This window comes from Miscanthus floridulus, chromosome 17 (genome assembly GCF_019320115.1).
Source record: "Miscanthus floridulus cultivar M001 chromosome 17, ASM1932011v1, whole genome shotgun sequence".
Lineage (NCBI taxonomy): Eukaryota > Viridiplantae > Streptophyta > Magnoliopsida > Poales > Poaceae > Miscanthus > Miscanthus floridulus.
Window position 1 is genome coordinate 101,877,345 of NC_089596.1, and position 8,591 is coordinate 101,885,935.

Genomic DNA, 8,591 nt, shown 5'->3' on the forward strand with positions numbered 1-8,591 from the left:
GTTATCCTAAGTCAAATTATTAGAAACATGATCAAGTTTGTAGAAAAAAGTATTAAAATCCACAACATCAGTTAAATTATAAAAATGCATTTGATCATGTATCTAAAGAAGCTCATTTGGTATTGTAAAGATTATTAATTTTTTCTACAAACTTGGTTAAGTTTAGGATGGTTTGACTTAGAACAACTAAAAATCTATTATGTTTTATGACAGAGGGAGTAGTCACACTGCAATCCAATTTAACTAACAGTAGCCAACTTCCGTAGCTTCAGAGTGGATTATTACAGTATAGTTGCTATGTCACAGGCCTAGTGGCAATCGGTAGTTAGTACACATTATCTGACAAGTCAGTATAGACTTCAGCCAAATTTACAATCTAGACAGCACCCCTCCAGCAACAACAATGGTTTCAGCTGTAATGAATGATGCATCGTCAGATGCCAGGAATGCAGCCGCCGCCGCCATATCTTCCACAGAACCCAATCTCTTAAGCATATATGAAGACAAACTATGCAAGCAGAGATAGAGAAATCACTTACAATGGTCTCATTATCTATGAAGAAACTAGCAAACCGTGTAGGAACAAAACCAGGGGCTATACAGTTAACACGAGTATCGGGTCCCATCTCACCAGCAAGAGCCTAAAAGGTGAAGATCAATAGCTCAGTTGCGTCCAGAAAAAAAGAAGATCAATAGCTCAGCAATAAAGTATCTAAAAAATCAGTTTGCCAGTTTATCTTAAAATTTTATGCTAAACTGTTATTTTTTTTGAAAAAAAGTCTATATAACCTCATGATGTATAACAGGTCGTCTACTTCAGCCCTCAACCTAAAAAAAGTATAGTGAACCTTAAATTATGTAACACCGTTCAAATAACCAGGTGGTTTTGCCACTGTGGCATTTGGGTCTGCTTGTTAGAGATGACACATGGCGTTTGGCCATCTTAGCTGGCATCTGATGACACTATGTCATGCCACTATGGCGTCAAGGATATATACTAACATCCCTCTGCAGTCATAGCCGAGAAGCGTCTAGATGATGAGATTGCAGGGTGCAAACCAACTATGTAGCATCCCCCATATTTTGAAGGGTCGACGCATCGCATATGGTATGTCTAGAGAAGAAAACTGGCAAGTAGCTCATGCAAGATGATAGTAGTTTGTGCTGATGTCGAGGTATCCGAGCATAAAGGAAAAGTAGCCGTGGTCGAAGATGGCATGTTGAAGATAGTTGTGGTCGACATAGTCGTGGTTAGGTTGTCAAGGTTGAGGCTGTCACACATGAAGCCGCAGGTGCAAAAGAGGTGCCATGGTGATGACAGAGATGTTGGAGTTGTTCCAAATTCACTCCAGGATATAGGCCAGGCTTCTGACAGAGCGAAGCGGAGGCCCGTCGCCGGAGGCTTGGGCCGGAGCATACCGGAGCGTACCGGAGGCTTGGACAAGTGGTACCGGAGCTTTGGTTGCTGTTAGGGTTCATGACGATGTCGATGGAGTTCGATCTTCCGCTGCTGAACTACGACACGCGGTTCTCGCTATGGCAAGTCAAGATGCGGGGGATTCTGGCGCAGACTCATGACTATGATGAGGCGCTGGATAGTTTCGGAAAGAGGAAGGCCGAGTGGACTCCAGAAGAGATCCGCAAGGATCAGAAGGCGCTCGCCCTAATTCAGTTGCATCTTCATAATGATATTTTACAGGAGTGTCTGAAAGAGAAAACTGCTGCAGAACTATGGCTGAAACTGGAATCGATCTGTATGTCCAAGGATCTAACCAGTAAGATGCAGATGAAGATGAAGCTGTTCACCCTGAAGATGAAGGAGGAGGATTCAGTGATGAGCCACATCGCTGAATTCAAGAAGATCGTCGCCGACCTAGTGTCGATGGAGGTGAAGTATGATGATGAGGACTTAGGTCTTTTGCTGCTATGTTCTTTGCCAAATTCGTATGCAAATTTTCGTGACACCATACTTTTGAGCCGTGATGAACTAACCCTAAAGGAAGTTTATGAGGCTCTCCAGTCTAGGGAGAAGATGAGAGGCATGGTGCAGAATGACGGGACGTCGTCCTCCAAGGGCGATGCTTTGCATGTGAGAGGCAGAACTGAAAACAGATCCTCCAATGATGGCAATGATGGTAGAAAGAACTACGAAAGGAGAGGCCGTTCAAAGTCCAAGCCGCATGGTAATAAAAAGTTCTGTGTTTATTGCAAGCTGACAAATCATAATGTTGAGGATTGCAGAAAAGTACAGAATAAGGAGAAGAGGAAACAAAAGTCAGCTGGTAAGGTCTCTGTTGCTGCTGCTATGTCTGATGATGATTCTGGAGATTGTCTGGTAGTATTTGCTGGTTGTGTTGCTGGTCATGATGAATGGATTCTCGATTCCGCATGTTCATTTCATATTTGCACTAACAGAAATTGGTTTAGCTCGTATAAGTCTGTGCAGAAAGGGGATGTTGTGCGGATGGGAGATGATAACCCGTGTGACATTATGGGGATTGGATCAGTTCAGATCAAGACTGATGATGGCATGACACGCACGCTGAAAAACGTCAGGTATATACCAGGGATGTCCAGAAATCTTATCTCATTGAGCACGCTTAATGCAGAAGGTTACAAATATTCCGGTTCAGATGGCGTTCTGAAGGTATCAAAAGGTTCTCTTGTTTGCTTGAAAGGTGATCTTAATTCTGCAAAGTTATATGTCCTTAGAGGGTGTACTTTACCTGGTTCTGATTCCGCTATTGCTGCTGTTACTAATGATGAACCTAGTAAAACTAACCTTTGGCATATGCGTTTGGGACATATGAGTCACCATGGTATGGCAGAATTGATGAGGAGAAACCTACTGGATGGCTGCACTTCGAGTAAAATAAAGTTTTGTGAGCATTGTATTTTCGGGAAGCATAAAAGGGTACATTTCAACACTTCTGTTCACACCACTAAAGGTACTCTTGATTATGTTCATGCTGATTTATGGGGTCCTTCCCGTAAGTCCTTACTTGGTGGTGCTCGTTACATGCTTACAATTATTGATGATTACTCTAGAAGGGTTTGGCCTTATTTTCTGAAACAGAAAGATGATACTTTTGTTGCTTTTAAGGACTGAAAAGTAATGATAGAAAGGCAAACTAAAAGGAAGGTAAAATTGCTTCGTACTGATAATGGTAGAGAATTTTGTTTGCGTGAATTTAATGATTATTGCAGATCGGAAGGCATTGTTAGGCATCACCCTCCTAAGCGTCTTATTGAAGAGTGTAATTTGTCTTACTATGCTTTGAGTTGTGCTGAACAGGTGGAGAATGTTCATGAGCCAGCAACCTATAAAGAAGCTATTCGTTGTGGTGATACTGAGAATTGGATTTCTGCTATGCATGAGGAGATGCAGTCTCTTGAGAAGAACAGTACATGGGAGATTGTACCTTTGCCTAAGAATAAGAAGACCATCAGCTGTAAATGGATCTTCAAGAGAAAGGAGGGTTTATCTCCAAGCGAGCCTCCAAAGTATAAGGCAAGGTTAGTTGCTAAAGGCTACAGTCAAATTCCGGGTGTTGACTACAATGATGTGTTCTCTCCAGTGGTAAAACACAGTTCAATTCGTACTTTCCTTAGTATTGTTGCTTCACATGATCTTGAGCTTGAGCAGTTAGATGTGAAGACTGCGTTTTTGCATGGAGAGCTTGAGGAGGACATATACATGGACCAACCAGAAGGGTTCATAGTGCCTGGCAAGGAAAAATATGTGTGCAAGTTGAAGAGATCCTTGTATGGTTTGAAACAGTCCCCTCGTCAGTGGAACAAGAGGTTTGATTCATTTATGTTAGCACACAGTTTTAAAAGATCTAAGTATGATAGTTGTGTTTACATCAAGCATGTTAATGGATCACCTATATATTTGCTGTTATATGTTGATGATATGCTGATTGCTGCCAAGAGTAAGATTGAAATCACTAAGTTAAAGAAGCTATTGAGTAGTGGTTTTGATATGAAAGATCTTGGTAGTGCTAAGAAAATTCTTGGTATGGAAATTAGTAGAGACAGAAAATCTGATTTGCTATTTCTTAGTCAACAAAATTATATCAAGAAAGTTCTTCAGCGTTTCAACATGCAAAATGCTAAGGCTGTTAGTACCTCTATTGCACCTCACTTTAAGTTGTCAGCTGCTCAGTGTCCTAGTACAGATGCAGAGATTGAATACATGTCAAGGGTTCCTTATTCTAGTGCTGTGGGGTCTTTGATGTATGCCATGGTTTGCTCTCGTCCAGATTTGTCATATGCTATGAGTCTTGTTAGTAGATATATGTCTAATCCTGGCAAAGAACATTGGAGGGCAGTTCAGTGGATTTTCAGATACCTCAGAGGCACAGCAGATTCCTGTTTAAAGTTTGGAAGAACTGATAAGGGTCTTATTGGCTATGTGGATTCTGATTATGCTGCTGATCTGGACAGGCGAAGATCACTTACAGGTTATGTGTTTACTGTTGGCAGTTGTGCTGTGAGTTGGAGGGCTACTTTACAGTCAGTTGTTGCTTTGTCTACTACTGAAGCAGAATATATGGCTATTTGTGAAGCGTGCAAAGAATTAATTTGGCTGAAAGGTTTGTACGCTGAGCTTTGTGGAGTTGAATCTTGCATAAGTTTGCACTGTGACAGTCAAAGTGCAATTTACCTCACTAAAGATCAGATGTTCCATGAGAGAACTAAGCACATAGATATCAAGTATCATTTTGTGCGTGATGTGATTGAAGAAGGTAAGCTGAAGGTATGCAAGATTAGTACTCATGATAATCCTGCTGATATGATGACAAAGCCTGTTCCTGTTGCTAAGTTTGAGTTGTGCTCAAGCTTAGTTGGTTTAATTGGATAGTCCAAGAGACTATTGTTGGCACCAGTGGTTTTCTATCTTTGTTATGTTCAGGATGAAGGGTTGATTTATGATACAAGATGAATTTGTCTCAAGGTGGAGTTTGTTGGAGTTGTTCCAAATTTACTCCAGGATATAGGCCAGGCTTCTGACGGAGCGAAGCGGAGGCCCGTCGCCGGAGGCTTGGGCCGGAGCGGTACGGTATATACACCCTTGCTAGGGTTTCGTAGAGACTTGATTCTCTTGTAAGCCGCCATAGGCGTGTAACCCAAAACTCTTGAGATAGTGAGATTGTTGCTGGCTGGTGCCCGTAGTTTTTCCCCTTCACATCGGAGGGGTTTTCCACGTTAAATCGTGTGTCTCCTCTGTGGCTTGATTCTTTACTTCATATTCCTATACGTCGTTTATAACAAGAGACACGTCAAGGTAATCGTCATGGAAGGAGGTGATCCTAGGGTCATTGAGGACGTAGACAAAAGACGGTGAAGCAGTCGAAGTAGACAAACACAGGAACAGAAGGGTCGATAAAGTCAAGCTGCCATGGACGAAGCATGCGTCGGGGTTGCCGGACCCGAGAATGCGTCGAAGACACACACTACTGTTGCTAATAAAGGATGTACTAGGTAGAGAGCCAACTATATGTCAGTGTCTAAGGAACTTGACAATAGTTGCGGTGCGCAGAACGATGGGGATAGAAGGTATGTAGAGAAGAGACAGTGATGCTGGCAATGAGGATGTGCTAGATGATGAAGAAGAAGTGTGGGAGCGGACACTCCTACCCGAAAGCGAGCAATCCAGGAGGCGCACGATGTCGACAATGAAGAACTCGAATAGCTTGATAAACATGAGGTGCAGACAAGTGGTGCACAAGAGGTGCAACACGATTGTCAATGCACATGGGACGATAATGTAGATGTAGCTGCGAGTGCCACTGTGGACAGAGGTGTGCTTGTGAAAGCATGTATATGGCAGTGGCAACCATGAGCCATAAATCCATTAGGATGTGATCCAAGGAGACGACACAAAAGTAGACCCATGTAACATCCAAACATTCAAACAAATAAATCATGCGAGTTCAAAAAAATATATCAAAACCATTTTGAAAACTAGTTCTCAAATTGAGCTCTAATTTATTCCTTGTCCAAATAGTTTCTAGTCCAACTCAACTCATTTAATCTTAATTAAGCCTGATCAAACTCCATCTCCTATCTCCTTGTCTTCTTCCTAAGCTTCCTGTGCACGCACACAGCATGCATACAAAGCATCCTAGCAAAGCACCTCGCCGGCAGGCCTTGTCATTTCGTTAGCGCATTGCACGAGTACATCAGAGACAGCAAACAAAGAAAAACGCCCCCGCCAAAAAAAACAAAACAAAAACAAAAACAGATAAGCATATACCTTTGTCAGACCAAAGAGAGCAGTCTTTGTAACACCATACATTGTCAATCCCTGCTCTGGATTGTAACCAGCAATCGAAGAAATAAGAATCACAGATGACCCCTTCCGTAGGTGGGGAGCAGCATCCTGAAAAACATTCGATAGAGGAAGAGAATGATGTCACCTTTATTTGTAGAGAATGTCAAGTAGGTGGAAGAATTTGCTCACCTGAAGAAGAAGAATAGAAGCCTTGACGTTAATGTCCCACAGCTAATCGAGAACAGCCTCTTTCATTTGAAGTATGCCAATTACAGTAGGATTTGCAGCAGCATTGGAGACAAGAATATCAATGTGCCCAAAGTTCTGCAACAATATAACCAGTTGATTACTACTATAAGAATCTGTCACATCCTCAGATGCCTGACGCGCTATCTAAGACATGAACAGAAACTAAAACATTATACAACATGCTCAATGAAAATTCCTCAAAAAACATGCATGCTCAACGAAACAAGTGATTTGAAAAAGGTACACTTTAGATGCAAACAAATAAGACAAGCAGGTATGACTCCTGTGTGTCGAAGTATCAATGAAATAAATGTAAGTTCAGGTGGCCATCAACCTCGATCATTGTTTCCAGATGAACATGAACAGATAAAAAGAGAAATAACACATGATCTTTTGGCCTGAGACTTTCACATGGTAAATATATGCTACAGTTGTGTTGGAAAGCTATTGTCTCAACTAATAAAAAGTGTTATACTCATCAGTGAATCTCCAGTAGATGACATTTGTATAACTGAGGTTGTCTTAGTTCTTCATTTCATAAAAAAACAATTCTAGCTCTAGTGCCATTATTTGCACTTCTGCGCAAATAGATTTCACTATTATTACCTAATTTAAAGCTGCATCTATCAGTGCCTGCGTTTTACCATCCATTAATCCATGTTTCCTAGTTCAGACAATGCCACTGCACCCAGAAATGGATTAAGCAAGCAGCTAGAAATACCAGGTGGCAAACCAATCCCAATTTCGCCCCCAAAAGAGAAACCAACGGGGGCAGGCAGTTAATGTCGGGTGAGCAACAGAGACAGTTCCTTGTAGGGGAAAAAAACAGAGAGTTGACAGGAGTTCCTGATGCACATCTACTCCAAACTTAATTCTAGGCTCCTCCAGCAAAACGTTGAATGCAGGGAGGCCTGATGGGATCGCTCAGCAACAAGAGGAAACTGTGTTCGAGAAAAAAAAAAACAAGAGGAAACTGACAATGTAATGTAATGTAACCCATCTGAGATCTCGTTTGGTTGTTCCTATTTGTCCGAGGACAGCCAAACAAGTCCAGTTCCAACCTTGTCTGAGATCTCGTTTGGTTGTTCCTATTTGTCCGAGGAAGCGGTCTCGAAGAGGCTCTTGCGCTGCTGTGCGTCAGACACGTGGCAGACGGCGCCCACCACTGTGATCCCCTTGGCCCGAAGCCCCTCCACCGCCTCGTCCACGTTCTTCTGCAACGCCGCCAATCGATCCACAGAAAAGCCCCCCAATCAGAAAGAGCAGTACGGAAAATCCCAAGAGAGGACAGCAAGCAACCAAGAAGGGTGATCAAAGAAACGACAGCTGGACCTGCTTGCGGGAGGAGATGACGACGGCGGCGCCCTCCAGACCGAGGCGCTCGGCGATGGCGAGGCCGATCCCCTGCGTGGACGCCGTCACCACGGCCACCTTCCCCTCCAGACGCCGGCATTTGACATCCATCACCACCACCGCGCAGGCCAAGCAAGCTTCAAGGTCGCTCTCCTCTCTCGAGTCTCAATCTCAACTCTAAAGCACGCCGGCCCTTTGCTGCTGGTGGCCGAATGGCTGGTGGTGGTATAGCCTGGTACAGCGGTGCCCGCACAGTATTACTCCTTGGCCGTGCACGGGAGTAGAAGTTTGTTGCGAGTAGCTCCTAGGCCGCCGTGCGTGGGCTGCGTACGTTGCCCAAAGCGGCAAAGCCATCATACTAGTTCACAGAGAGTGGAGGCGAGAGGACGCGGCCTAGGGCGATGGAGGAAAGGCGGTGCGGCCGTGCGTGGTGCTGCGTTGCCCAAAGCGGCAAAGCCATCATAGTTCACAACAACAAGCTAGACCGACAGTGGGGGCGAGAGGACGCGGCCTTGGGCGATGGAGGAAAGGCGGTGAGGGGTCCGCAGCCACGTGTCAACGAAGGATAAGCTAAGAGGAGGAGAAGCGGTGCGAGACGCCGAGACCTCCATTTACCGGCGTGATAAAAGAGAGTAGCCAGAGAATCACCAACAGATTACTTACCTCGGTCTTTTAAAAATATATAGGTGATCTTCTATTTATTACTAGT

At 43.7% G+C, this 8,591-nt stretch overlaps 1 pseudogene; it reads right to left on the reverse strand.

Moving 5' to 3' along the window:
* Positions 1-219: 219 nt before the first annotated feature.
* LOC136518608 (tropinone reductase-like 3) lies at positions 220-8,306 on the reverse strand (annotated as a pseudogene).
* Positions 8,307-8,591: the final 285 nt, after the last annotated feature.